At 48.4% G+C, this 14,214-nt stretch overlaps 1 pseudogene; it reads left to right on the plus strand.

Annotated features, from left to right (window-relative positions):
• The first annotated feature begins 10,151 nt into the window (after positions 1-10,151).
• On the plus strand, positions 10,152-10,302 carry LOC120918016 (annotated as a pseudogene).
• Positions 10,303-14,214: the final 3,912 nt, after the last annotated feature.

Below are 14,214 nucleotides of genomic sequence, written 5' to 3' on the forward strand. Positions count from 1 at the left end.
ACTTTGGGCGTGGAGTGCGTTGAAACTCAACGCCTGTCAAAGTCGGTACACCCATGGATGTTCACCCACCGGTAGCAAGACTACAAGGGAGCGGTAGGCTAGAGTCGCAGAGCGATAGACGTTAAGGGAGCCATAGGACCTCCCGGATTCAAAAGAGTACGTCAGATAGTTGGTCACTACAGGCAGACGCCTGAACAGGCTAACCTGTCCTTGATCACACCAACTAGAGTCCCCAGTTAGATCGAGATGTCGATCTAGCCTCGGGGACCAGGCCCAAGCAAGGAGACCCCAGCTGAACTTTTAAAGATCGCTGTCCGCGACCGGCACCCCGAAGCCACCCAAGCGGGGCGAGGTAGGATGAGCGCCGTGAGTAGAGGGTGCAGATCCCCGTTCGGACTGGCAAGGAGATGAGGGAGGTGAGTAAACAACCCGGGGAGATCCACCGACATCCCCAGAAGGAGGGGAAGCCTTGGTTACATCGGCCACCGCAGAGTGAACCGCACGACTGATGTTCTCATGTCTGTAATGTGAAGGAGGACCCTGAGGGTCAGACGAATGGGTCCATAGTTTTTAGCAAGGATCCCATAGGTGAGCGAGGGCCAGGAGCATTGACCGGCGAAGCCGCCAGTCGCCGGAATCGGTTGGGTAACGAGAATTCCAATCCGCCATCATATTGGAAGTGCCTGGGGCATATTCCGCAACCGGAACGAAGTTGCGTTCCAGGTATAAGTGCCAGAAGTCTTTGGAAGAGCCGCTAGGATTCTGGATCTGGGACCCCCCAAGCGATTGACGTACTGGACCGCGGTTACGTTGTCCATGCGCAAGAACACACAGTAGTTGGACGTGTGTGGTAGCAGAGTCCTGACGGCAAGAAGGTCGCCAGGAGTTCTACGTGTTGACATGCAGCAGAGACTCCGCTGCGGACCAAGTCCCTCTTGCGGACGAGGGAGCGCACCGAGCACCCCAGCCGAGGCGGATGGCATCCGACTCTATGACGAAGTCCGTCGTGGAATTGAAGATGGTCTTGCCGTCCGATCGCCGGCCTGACACAACCACCACCGTAGGTCCAGCAGCGTGTCCAAAGCGACTTCGTCTGCACAGTGAAGCCCCTAGCGAAGACGCAGGGCCCTGAGTCTCTGGAGGGCTCGATAATGAAGGGGGGGCCGGAAAAATGGTCTGGATTAACGCCGATAACAGGCCGACTAGGCGAGCCAATCCGCGTAAGGAGACCCGTAGTTTGCCCAGTAAGATATTGATCTCTTGCAGATGGCGGTCAATTGGTCATGGGTAGCCGAAGGACCGCTCGGCTGGTGTCCACCAAGAACCCGAAAAACTCTATCCCCTGCGATGGGGAGAGGATAGATCCCCGTGATCTATGGGGAGTTGTCCGGGAGGCGTGTTCGCTCGCCAGGCGAGGAGGACGAGCCGTTAAGAGTAGGTCGTCCAAGTAGATAACCAACCTCACCCCTCTGAACCGCAGAGGTGAGATTTTACAGCAGGGCGATAACCGCCACCCTTACCTGGCCAGGAAGATGGTACTGAGGAAGCCCAGAGCCCTACCGACTTGTAATATCTTTATCCGCGTGATCCCGAGTAGCATGCCCTCGGTGGTATGGCCGGGGTCTGATTCGGCTAGGTAGAACCGCTGGGGATCAAGTCTCATTGAGATTGAGCGACGGTGTCCTGTCGGACACGTAGTGTTCATGCATCCCAGGAGGCAACTGCCCGTTGGGCCCAGCCCCTGGGTTGGGCTGGGTCGAACGTTAGTTCAGCGGTAGTAGTCTGTTTGCTAAGGCGTAGGCTGTGGTGATAGGACCAAAAGGTCTAAGACCCTGGCCTGAATGGTCCGAAAGGACCTCTCTATTCCCTTCTTGGGATACTTCCCGTGTTTGGTGAGATACCTCCAGAGTATGGGGTCCACCCCGGGAGTATGCACAATCTTATTTGGCAATGGAAGGGGGTAGAACGCCCTCAATTTGTTTCGGTGGGGTTTACCGACCGATGTCCGGGTCCAGTATTGATATATTGGGCCACCTCGGGTAGAGGTGCCCAGTCACCGGAGTGAGGATGGCAATCGCCCCCGGATCGACAATGGCTCTCCATGAGAGTCCAATAATGTTCCACCCTGGTACACAGGGTTGGCGTCGTCATGAAGCGCCATGTGCCCACTGCTCAAATAATCATCATCATCCTCATCATCTTCATCCTCAGACTCAAAGGTGTTAGCCGCCTCGGCTGACTCTGGAAGAGTCCACGAATGGGTCTGGCTTAGTCCGTCTAGCAGATCGCTGCCTCTGCCTGTGCATCTCCCCGAGGCTCGGGGGTCGATCGGAGTCTGGGAGAGCAGTGGGTCGGCAGTCCTGGTGGGGTACTGCCTGGGGCATGTTATTTACTTCCCCTGCCGGGGAGTCGCGGGCCACAGAAATGTGGCGGTGTTTTGGAGACACCTAGTCCCTCTTAGGGGCGGTAAACCGTTGCCGGATGGTCCGGACATAGGGGGTGCAGGCGGGTTGGGATAACCGACGCCAGGGCGGCCCGGACGGATCTACCGATCAGATTTTTAGAAAACCTGTGATAAAATTATTTATTGGTATAATTTATTTATTTGTATAATTTATACATTTCTTTGTATATTAAAATATTTATTTATTTATTTATTTGTTTAGTAGAGTACATGCCAGGGAAATAAATTCCCCAGAGACATAAACCGATGATTAGTATAATATTTATTTAATAATATATTCATTTATTAATATAATATGATCTATATTTATAAAATATACATCATATATTTTGTCATATCAAATTAATCATATAATATTATATATAATATATAACCATAAAATACTTATTCACCAATATATGTATTATTATTTATTTATTAAACGTATTCATTTGTTTGTGACAGTACAGTGAGGGGAGTGATTCCCCACAACAATGGAGCCAAGCATGAGGACCCGCGTCCTGTGCCTTGTATCGCACGCCGCACACTGGCGTAGCGATGCAGGGGGAGCGAGGTCCTGGCTCATTTAAATTATGTAATTTATTTATTTATTATATACATTTATTTTATTTAATTATTCATTTAGATTTGAATATTTAAATTATTTAATTAATTTATTTAAATTTTGATTATTTAGAATATTTCATTAAATTATTGGAAACCTGAAGGAAAAGAAATATATATATATTTATTTATATATTTTGATCTCGACTTGGAATGATGTACTGCCATCTAGTGGTCGAAATAAGATCTCTCATCCTCCTGTGAGGTTACACTGCCATCTACTGGCTGCAAATATGAAGGAACAGCAGCAGGTTCCTGACGAGATTTCAGCTCCAGAGGCGAAGTCTCGCGAGACTACTGCCTCTGGAGTCCCTATTGGTCCGAGGGGTGAGGGACGGAGCGGTCGATGAGAATCGCTCTTTCCCGTCCCGCTCGGAGACTGGGGGGGGGGGGGGCGCCTCCCGGTACCGAGAGAGGCACCGTTGTGACGGCGAGGAGCGGCCGCGGCGGAAACTCCGCCCCCCGACCTAAACTGTATGCATTGAAATGGATTGTAGGAGTGAGGCAAGGTTCGTTCCCTCACTCATACAAGATTATCACTGTGAGGGGAGAAACTCCCCACTACAAGACTAGACATGCGGACCCGCATTCCAAGCCCTGCCCCGCACACTGTCGGAGTGATGCAGGGGGGGAGAAGAAGGGAGGTAGGAAAAAGGCGCCAATGTGTTTAAATGGCGCCGTCCTACCTCCAGTCAGAAACTGTGCCGAGTGTGCTAGAGCGCACCGGGAAGGGATGTGCATCGGCCACAGCCCAACCGGGAGGCCGGGAATGGAGTACAAAGCAAGGGGACAAACAAAGAAAAACGAGCAACGGTTTTTCAGAGAATAACCATTAAAAAGCGCAATAATGAGCTCAATAATTGTACAAAAATGTACACAGTAGCGGAGAGCTGCGTCCCCTACAACAGGATGTTACATACCAAACGACATCCATAAAATTACATTTAAAATTAACATTAAATTAAAATGAAATTAAAATTACATTAAAATAAAATTAAAATACAATAAATAAAGGCGCACCGTAGATAGTGAAAAACTATCCACAATGCCACAGCTATATTATACATCAGATATTAAAGAACAAACATATAACACATAGGAATACTTATCTCTGCCATGAGCAGAAAGAAAGAGGAATAGGTTACCTCAGACAGTCCCTTATATAGGTTACGGTCTGGGAGGGGCTACGTTGGCCCAGGGACTGCTGGGAAGGGTAGTTCTTTGAATTTTTTAAGTTACAATAAATGTTTTACTGTATTTCTGCTATGAGCATTAGTAAAGAGAGATAATGCATAAGATATGAGCCTCCTGTCTGATATATAATCATGATTCCCCAGGCAAAATAGGAAGTTAACAAGCAGTGTGGAGGGGACCCCCTTCTGAAGGTTAAAACATTGTTATGCCGCGTACACACGATCGATTAGTCTGAGGAAAACAGTCTGATGGACCGTTTTCATCAGACGAACCGATCGTGTGTGGGCCCCATCGATTTTGTATCCATCGGTGAAGAAACTAGGAACTTGTTTTAAAATTATCTGATGGTTAAAAAACCGATAGAAAAAAACGATCGTCTGTGGGCACGTCCATCGGTTAAAAATCCATGCATGCTCAGAATCAAGTCGACGCATGCTTGGAAGCATTGAACTTAATTTTTCTCAGCACGACGTTGTGTTTTACGTCACCGCGTTCTGACACAATCCATTTTTTTAACCACTTAAGGACCGCCTCCTGCACATATACGTCTGCAGAAAGGCACAGCTGGGCACAAGCACGTACCAGTACGTCCTCTTTAAGTGCCCAGCCGTGGGTAGCGCGCCCGCGACCTGGTCCAAAGCTCCGTGACCGCGGCCGTGGGACCTGCGGACCTGATCGCCGCCGGAGTCCCGCGATCGGTCCCCGGAGCTGAAGAACGGGGAGAGCTGTGTGTAAACACAGCTTCCCCGTTCTTCACTGTGGCGCTGTCATTGATCGTCTGTTCCCTGATGTAGGGAAAGGTGATCAATGACATAACACGTCCAGCCCCGCCCCCCTACAGTTAGAAACACATATGAGGTCACACTTAACCCCTTCAGCGCCCCCTAGTGGTTAACTCCCAAACGGCAATTGTCATTTTCACAGTAAACAATTGGTAAGCATTTTTATAGCATTTTTTGCTGTGAAAATGACAATGGTCCCAAAAAATGTGTCAAAATTGTCCAATGTTTCCGCCATAATCCCGCAGTCACGGAAAAAAACGCTGATCGCCGCCATTAGTAGTAAAAAAAAATTATTAATAAAAATGCAATAAAACTATCCCCTATTTTGTAAACACTATAAATTTTGCGCAAACCAATCGATAAACGCTTATTGCAATTTTTTTTTACCAAAACAATGTACAAGAATGTTTTTTTATATCTTTTTTGGGGGTATTTATTATAGCAAAAAGTAAAAAATATATATATTTTTTTCAAAATTGTCGCACTATTTTTGTTTATAGCGCAAAAAATAAAGACTGCAGAGGTGATCAAATACCACCAAAAGAAAGCTCTATTTGTGGGGAAAAAAGGACGCCAATTTTGTTTGGGAGCCACATTACACGACTGCAATTGTCAGTTAAAGCGACGCAGTGCCGAATCGCAAAAACTGGCCAGGTCCTTTACCTGAGTAATGGTCCGGGTCTTAAGTGGTTAACTGATGGTGTGTAGGCAAGACTGATGAAAGTCGGCTTCATGGGATATCTGATGAAAAAATCCATCAGATCGTTTTCATCGGATGAACCGGTCGTGTGTACAGGGCTTTAGAGTGTTAGTTTTTGTGTGCTAATTATTAATCTGTATATTTGTTTTGTCTTGTCTTGGAGATTTAGGATTTAGCAAAATATCATGCTGTATGTGAAACATACCTGTATTGCATAGACCAACCTTTCTTGAGAAAAGGTTGACCTAAGTTCCATGGAAACCTAACGTTCCTCTAGAGGTTGCTAGGAGTTTCTTGAGAAATTAGCAATTTCAGACTCAGATATGTAACCTGTGACACCAATGATCTATTTAGCTTCCTGTATATTCTTCCTACTAAGTACTGTGTAAGAAGCATTCTTCCCACTAACCACAATGCTAATTTACTGTTAAAGTAGTTGTAAAGTCACTTGTACTACTAACTAGAATCCCCTCTGTTATATCAGATTAAATCGCTCAGTGCCTTTGTTTTAAAAAAATGATGCGGCCCAATACCCTATTTTGCAGCAACGCTGTCAGTTAGCTGATGTCCCGAGACTCTCCTGCCCTGTTCAGAGGACTACAGAGGGAAGGGCTGAGGTTCGCTCTGAGGTCACCAGGAAAAGAGAAGCAGAGCGTCTGGTGGTCACGTGACTGCTCAGCGGCGGTCTTGCATGAGATATTGCGCCACATAATTTTTAAGAAAAAAAAGGCACTGAGCATTTTCAACGGATGTAACAGGGGATTCTAGTTAGTAGTGAAAGTTATTAGACATAGTATGGCAGCAGCAGGGGAGGGGCAGGGAGGAAACGACTCACACACCAGCTGACAGGCAGGGAGGGGAGGGGGGACAGGATGGGGAGAGAGGACAGAACAGGGCTGTGGATGAGTGAGGCACGTAAACTGGCTCAGCAGCCATAATACACTGTGATCAGTTTACAGGGGGAAGGCAGAACCAGGCAGCTTGTTTTTTAGGTGACAGAAGGTCCAAATGACACAGCACAAGCATTGTGCAGCATAACATGCTTTCAAGGAACAGGATCCTATTTTTTTTTTTTTTTTAGGGTTACAAATGCTTTTACTGTAGATATAGTCATTAATATAGTAATTGTCCTAAAAAAAATGTATAATTAACCTAAATACACTAAGTAGTTGTGATGATATCTACTGTTTTACTAACAAATGTCCAAGTTTCAAAACTGTGTTCAGGCACCCCTTGCATGACAGCAAGAATAACTCTTGCTGTGAAAAAAACATCCCCTGGGTGATCAAAGTACATTGTAAGGATTTTAACAAACTTTGTTGCAGAGTCCCACCTGTTGCTGCTCTGAAGTAATCTTGTGCAGAATGGATTCTGAAGGGGAGTGACTCTCATTACTGATCAGCTCATACACTTATTGTTCTCTAATGAGGAAAGCTGCAAGGTCTGCATCCCTTTAGAAGTGATTATCGCTTTTAGGAGCATCACACCAAACATTACATTATTTTTGCAAAGGATGCTTAAAATCTGACTTGTATCTAAGTGCAGACATCTTGGAAAATCAATGAGCCAATCACACATGCAGGAAATTACATATCCGGAGGAGTTCTGTGTACCGAATGCCTACAGGCTACCATATTGCATTGAATTTTACAAAAATTACCGTGCTGCAAACTGAAAAGGAAAGATAATTTTTAATGACACCCCCCAGAACTAGGAGTTTTTCAGCTGTAAAAAAGCTCTAACTCTGAAAAACACTCAAAAACTTGGCTATTTGGCATCTATGAGCATTTTTTGAGCTGTAAGCATTTGTGGGAGTATAGTTTTGCTAAAATATGCTAAAAAACACTGCAAAGATGGCAAAACTCAAGTTTTTTAATGCAGCATTCTACAGCTAAAGCTACTGACATTTTATAACACCCAGTGTGCATGAGACCGTAAATTCACTTATGGCTCGGTTAGGAAATGTTTTCACCTAGGAGTCACACATTTTCCAAATAAATTCAATTGTAAAAACGTATGAATTCTGGGTTAATGTTTTGTAAATCTTGTGTAAAAAAAAATCATAAAAAGACATTTTATTGTTGACTGACGTACAGCCGTTGCTGAAAATCTGTTTCAAGCATCCACTGCTTTTTTTGGGGGGGGGGGGCGGGGGTTTAAAATATTTTTTTCTAATGTTAATTTTGAACATACCTCTTTCTTCTGGGTTGAGGTCATACCTTTGGTGTTTTTTAGTTCAGCTTGTGAGCGGAGCTTAATACGCCCGATCAGGGACACTGTGAAAAGTGTTTGCTAATGCCTACAGGTTGTGAGAATTTAGCATTAACGAGGTACTCCTAACTTAAAACTAGGGTTGCACCAATACCACTTTTTTAAAGACCGAGTACAAATACCGATACTTTTTTCAAGTACTCGCCAATACTGATTATCAATACATTTTTTTTTACCATTTTTTTTTTTTTTACAATTTATATTGTACAATATATTTGTTCAATGCTTTTAGTATTAGACTGTATTATTTGTACAATGCTTTTAGTATTAGACTGGGGAGGCCCTCGCCACTGCCTGGAAGCCGAAGCTCCAGGGCCTGGGGAAAGAGAATGTCTAAATGAGGGACGTTTACTCCGCTTCTTAACCGGTAACAATGTGTATTTGCCCCCGGTAATCTTTTGGATATATTTCCAAACAGGTGTTTCCCATAAAATAGGAACCCCGGCAAGTATTTTTTGCAAGAAACTTCAGTTGCCCAATGCTTAAAGTGGATGTAAACCCACTCTCATCAATTCTAAAGTACTGCCATAGTGGTGATCTATAAGGATGTACATGCCTCCTGCATGTATGCTTACCTGTCAAATGTCCCCCCTTTAGCTGTTTGAAACCACAAAAAAGTCCAGATTCGGTGGGCGGATCTGTTGTTCGGTGCTCGGTGGGCAGAGTCATGATGTCAGCAGACTCCCCGCCCACCTCTACACTCCCCTTGGCCAGAACGTGCACAGGACAGGCAGAGCGCGTTCTGGGTAATAGCAGAGCGTGCTCACGGCCCCCTGTCATTTGAGTAAACACACATTAATGTCCCGTGACAGTCAGGGATGATCGCTGCGACGGGACAGCTGTGAGCACCGACCCCCCCTGCATGGCTTTTCATCATCTGCTTCTCCTCCTCCCTCCCGCGCTTTCACCTGAAAAGCCATGCAGGGGGGGATCGGTGCTCACAGCATACCCTGTCGCACCAATCATCCCAGAGTGTCTTCCTCCTCCTCTAGCACCCTGTCTTCCTCCACCCCAATGTCGTCCCCCTCCGTGTGTCTACACCCCCCCCCCGCCATGTCTTCATCCTCCACCCCCCCTCGTCCTGATCCATGTGTCCACCCCCCTGCGCGTGGCTTCATCCTCCGCCCCCCCCCTCCTCCTGCTCCGTGTGTCCACCTCATCTCCCGCAGCTGTCGCCGGCTTTTCTCTCCTCTCCCCACTACCCCACTGACACCGACCGCTACCCCACTGACACCGTCCACTACTCCACTGACACTACCCCACTGACACCGCCCACTGACACCGACCACTACCCCACTGACACTACCCCACTGACACCGCCCACTGATATCGTCCACTGACACTGACCACTACCCCACTGACACCGTCCACTGACACTGTTCACTACCCCACTGACACCGACCACTACCCCATTGACACTACCCCATTGACATCGTCCACTGACACCGACCACTACCCCACTGACACCGACCACTACCCCATTGACACTACCCCATTGACATCGTCCACTGACACCGACTACTACCCCACTGACACCGTCCACTACCCCACTGACACCATCCACTACCCCACTGACACCGTCCACTGACACCGACTACTACCCCACTGACACCGTCCACTGACACTGACTACTACCTCACTGACACCATCCACTGACACCATCCACTACGCCACTGACATCGTCCATTGACACCGACCACTACCCCACTGACATCGTCCACTGACACCGTCCACTACCCCACTGACATCGTCCACTGACACCGACCACTACCCCACTGACACCGTTCACTACCCCACTGACATCGTCCACTGACACCGACCACTACCCCACTGACATCGTCCACTAACACCAACCACTACCCCACTGACATCGTCCACTGACACTGACCACTACCATCGTCCACTGACACCGACCACTAACCCACTGACACCGACCAATACCCCACTGACATCGTCCACTGACACCGACCACTACCCCACTGACATTGTCCACTGACACCGACCACTACCCCACTGACATTGTCCACTGACACCGACCACTACCCCACTGACATTGTCCACTGACACCGACCACTACCCCACTGACATCGTCCACTGACACTGACCACTACCCCACTGACACTGACCACTGACATCGACATTACCTGGCAGGGGAGACACCATGATCATGAAGGTGGTTCTCCCAGGGTGAGGCACGGCTATTGCACACTCTGGCCGTGCTGATTGTGGTTGTCTTCCCTGCCGCTTCTCGGCCTTTTGGCTAGGACTAGGTGTGGTATCTGTCCTTATCAGTTGAAGGGAGGGTGGATGCAATCCAATGACGTCATTGCACCTGGAAGGATGGTTTCAGCAGGGACTACGCTGTGCTGCCCGACAGATACTGGGGGCCGGCCCATGGTTGAGTCTGAGCCATCTGGAAGGGTGCTCCTGGTGAGGATGGGTGCTGCGCTTGGTCTTGGTCTTTTTGCCGAGTTCTAGTCTGGCCTTCTGGCTGGCTGGTGTAAGTGCTATCTCTGTCAGCGATCCGGTTGGAGGAGCTGGTAATGCCTTGGGGTGAAACAGGGTAGGACCATGCAAATCCGCTGGGTTGACGGAGGGTCTGGAGGGGCTAGTATTGGTGGAGGCTGCTAACTGGCATGGCAGTTCTCCCCAAGAAAACCTTGAAGGGCTCTCTAGCTGGCAGGGGTGGAGGGCTGCACTGGCCGGTCGGGGGGTCGGATATGGAACGAAAAGCCTATGGTGCATGTGCCCCTGGAGTGGCAGTCCAGGGGTATCTGAAGATCACTGTGTGTGAGGGACACATTGATTTAAGATACCACGGTCACTGCACCAGATACACGCTTTTTTTTAGCACCTGCCTCTTGGGCCGGGCCTTTTGGCTAGGACCAGAGGAATTTTTTATTCCTGGCCGGAGGGCCTGGTCATTGTTGATCACAATGACCACTTCTTTCACTCTCCTCTTCACTATCCCTTTCCCCCTCTTTATTTACTTTAAGCCTATGTTTGTCACGTTTTTGTCTTATTTTTGTTTGTGCACATTTTGTTCACTGTGAGATTATTAGGGTGCCGGTCCTCGGGCCAGCCCTGAACGTCTTGGGAGTAGGTGGACATGGCCTTCTGGCTTAGTTCACTTGCTCTCATGGGGTCTCCCTTCGTGGGAGCCCCACCTAGTACTGGGAGGGTTCTGTTTCGGCAGTCCCTCCGAGGAAGTTGGGTCCGTGTCGGCTTCGGTTGCTCGGACCACAGTACCTCAGTCCCCGTCTGGAGCCTAACGCCCCGGGGGATCAGGGTTTGGGTCCCTCTTCACAGGAGGACCACTTGACGTTGCACCCGTCTGCACGTTTTTGTGAACACTCTTTATGTGTGTGCACATTTTTTCTGCACCGGGTGGAGTTTTTTGGGTGTGTTCACATGCCATAGGCTTTTCAAAAAAAAACTAGCCACATCATCTGCCACACGTTGTGGATTGTCCACTTGCCACATCATCTGCCACACGTTGCGGATTGTCCACTTGCCACAAGTTGCAGATTGTCACTTGCCACATCACCTGCCACACGTTGCGCATTGTCCACTTGCCACAAGTGGAGTTTGTCACTTGCCACGTCACCAGCCACACATTGCGGATTGTCCACTTGCCACATCACCTGCCACACATTGCAGATTGTCCACTTGCCACAAGTTGCAGATTTGTCACCTGCCACAAGTTGCAGATTGTCACTTGCCACGTCACCTGCCACACATTGCGGATTGTCCACTTGCCACATCACCTGCCACACATTGCGGATTGTCCACTTGCCACGTCACCTGCCACAGATTGCGGATTGTCCAGTTGCCACGTTACGTGCCACACATTGCGGATTGTCCACTTGCCACGTCACCTGCCACACATTGCGGATTGTCCACTTGCCACGTCACCTGCCACACATTGCGGATTGTCCACTTGCCACGTCACCTGCCACACATTACGGATTGTCCACTTGCCACGTCACCTGCCACACATTGCGGATTGTCACCTTCCTGCTTAGGTGGAGAATGGGGATTGTCACTTCCTGTGTCCCGTAGTCAGGCAGCAGAGAGATGATGTAATCTCTCTGCTGCCTACACAGTGAGTGAGGGAGGAACTGCTGGGATGCAGGGCGGGCACTGGGCAATGAGAGATGTCAACTCTCTGCTCCGCCACCGGCTGATTGGCCAGTCCACTCATCAAGCCTCCCAGCTTCCTGTCTCTCACTCGCCCACCAAGCCGCCTAGTTGCATCCACTGGCACAGTCAGTGTGAGCGCCAACCGCACGAGCAGCCCGGCGGCTCATCCACCGCACTGCCCACACAGTCACTTGCAAGCCGGCTCACCCGCCGGCACACTCACTGTGACCCACCGCCCTGTCCCCCCCCCCTGAAGCCGCGGCCAGCCACATCGTCACGTCGGCTCTGAGACTGAGTCCGAAGTGACTCACTGACCGTGACGTCACTCGTTGCTAGACGCCACGAGGCCCCGGCGAGTGCAGGGAAGGGAAGAGGCTCCACCCACCTCCTCCTCCGCTCCTGGTATCATTGACGAGTCTCTCTCTCTCGGCGGCGGCACCGCTGATCGGGTGATGTGAGAGAGAGACTCGACAGCGGCAGCCAGCCGCAGGCACAGCAAAAAAAGCCTGAAAAAAAACCAAAAAACAGAGCAAGCAAGTGTGAAATGATTGTCTCGGGGGGGGGGGGGGGGGGGAATTTCCCTATTTTCCCCCTGGATCCGCCACTGAGAGGAGGGGGATGTGAATTGTGCACTTTTTACCTGTTGGTTTTTATCTGTAAGTCTGTTTTATTTCACTGAACAATAAAAAGAGGATTGCTCAGAGCTGGATTAACTCTGTGTGGCAAGACTGGGCACAGATGATAGGAAATCTTATTCTCTACATTGTGACATAAAAAAGAAATAAAAATGTTTTGGGTTTACATCCACTTTAAGCCAGAAGGACCTGCGCATGTGAACCAGCAGGAGATTTAGGCGGGATGCTTGCTGAACAGAATCCATAATAGCATCAACCGCAAAACGCAAGGCCGTGGGAAAGTTTGCATAAACCTCAACTTCCTCTGCAGGGAGGAGGTTAACCACCTGTTTCATTTGTTCCTTGAGGAACTGGCACATGCCAATTGCTGCGACTGCAGGTTGGAACACAGCACCACTAAGTAATTATCAAAGGCTCTGTGTCCCGTGATGTATGAACAATAAAAATCACTTGTTGGTTTAACTAATCTTTTTTATATATATATATATATATATATATATATATATATATATATATATATATATATACTTATACTTACCTACACTGTGAAGCTCGTTTTACACATAGTGGCCCCGATCCTGGTCTTCTGGGGTCCCTCTGAGTCTTTCTCGGCTCCTCCCAGCAAGAACTAACCCCCTTCATGGGCGCTCTCTCCCATGAGGATTAGTTCTTGCGGGCGCGCTCCCGTGATAGAGCCGGCAGCTATAGCAGCAGACTGTATCACTCGGCCCTGCCCCGGGCGCGCCGCGCCGCGTCATTGGATATGATTCACAGCAGCACGAGCCAATGGCTGCACTGCTATTAATCCAATCTAGCCAATCAACGGCCAGACTGAGTGGAGAAGAGGACGTTGGGGGCGAGCGCAGCAGGTGAACGGGCTTAGGTAAGTAAAACGGGGGGGCTGGGGGGTCCGTCATCGTCAGTTTTTTTTCACCTTAATGCATAGGATGCATTAAGGCGAAAAAACCGAACCTTTACAACCCCTTTAATAGCTGCTCAAATTCCGTAAACGGTCTATCCAATACCCCTTTTTTTGCTAGTGATTAAATATATGTTCGAAGTTGTTGATATTGTATCCACTTATTTCTGCATTCTGAACCCAGGGAGCCCATCGGGGGAATTTTGCCTTTCACCAGGGTCTGGACCACTCTTGTATACTCATTTCTATGATATTTTAAAAAAGGTCGAGGCCTTCATTGCTGGTGGAAATTCTTGGTTTCCGAACAGAGGTGTCATTGGCCCAATCTGAGTGGACCATTTCTCGTTCTTTAATAATGTGTCCAATGCCTTTAATGTGGAGGATACCAACATCGGCATTTCTCTTTTGGGGGGGCGTAGATTGTAATTTATAGATGGTAATGATTTAAGTTTTATATCAGTGACCATATCAGAGACCTCTTCTTTCACCCATTGCTTGCTTTT

This window comes from Rana temporaria, chromosome 11 (genome assembly GCF_905171775.1).
Source record: "Rana temporaria chromosome 11, aRanTem1.1, whole genome shotgun sequence".
Taxonomy (NCBI): Eukaryota; Metazoa; Chordata; class Amphibia; order Anura; family Ranidae; genus Rana; species Rana temporaria.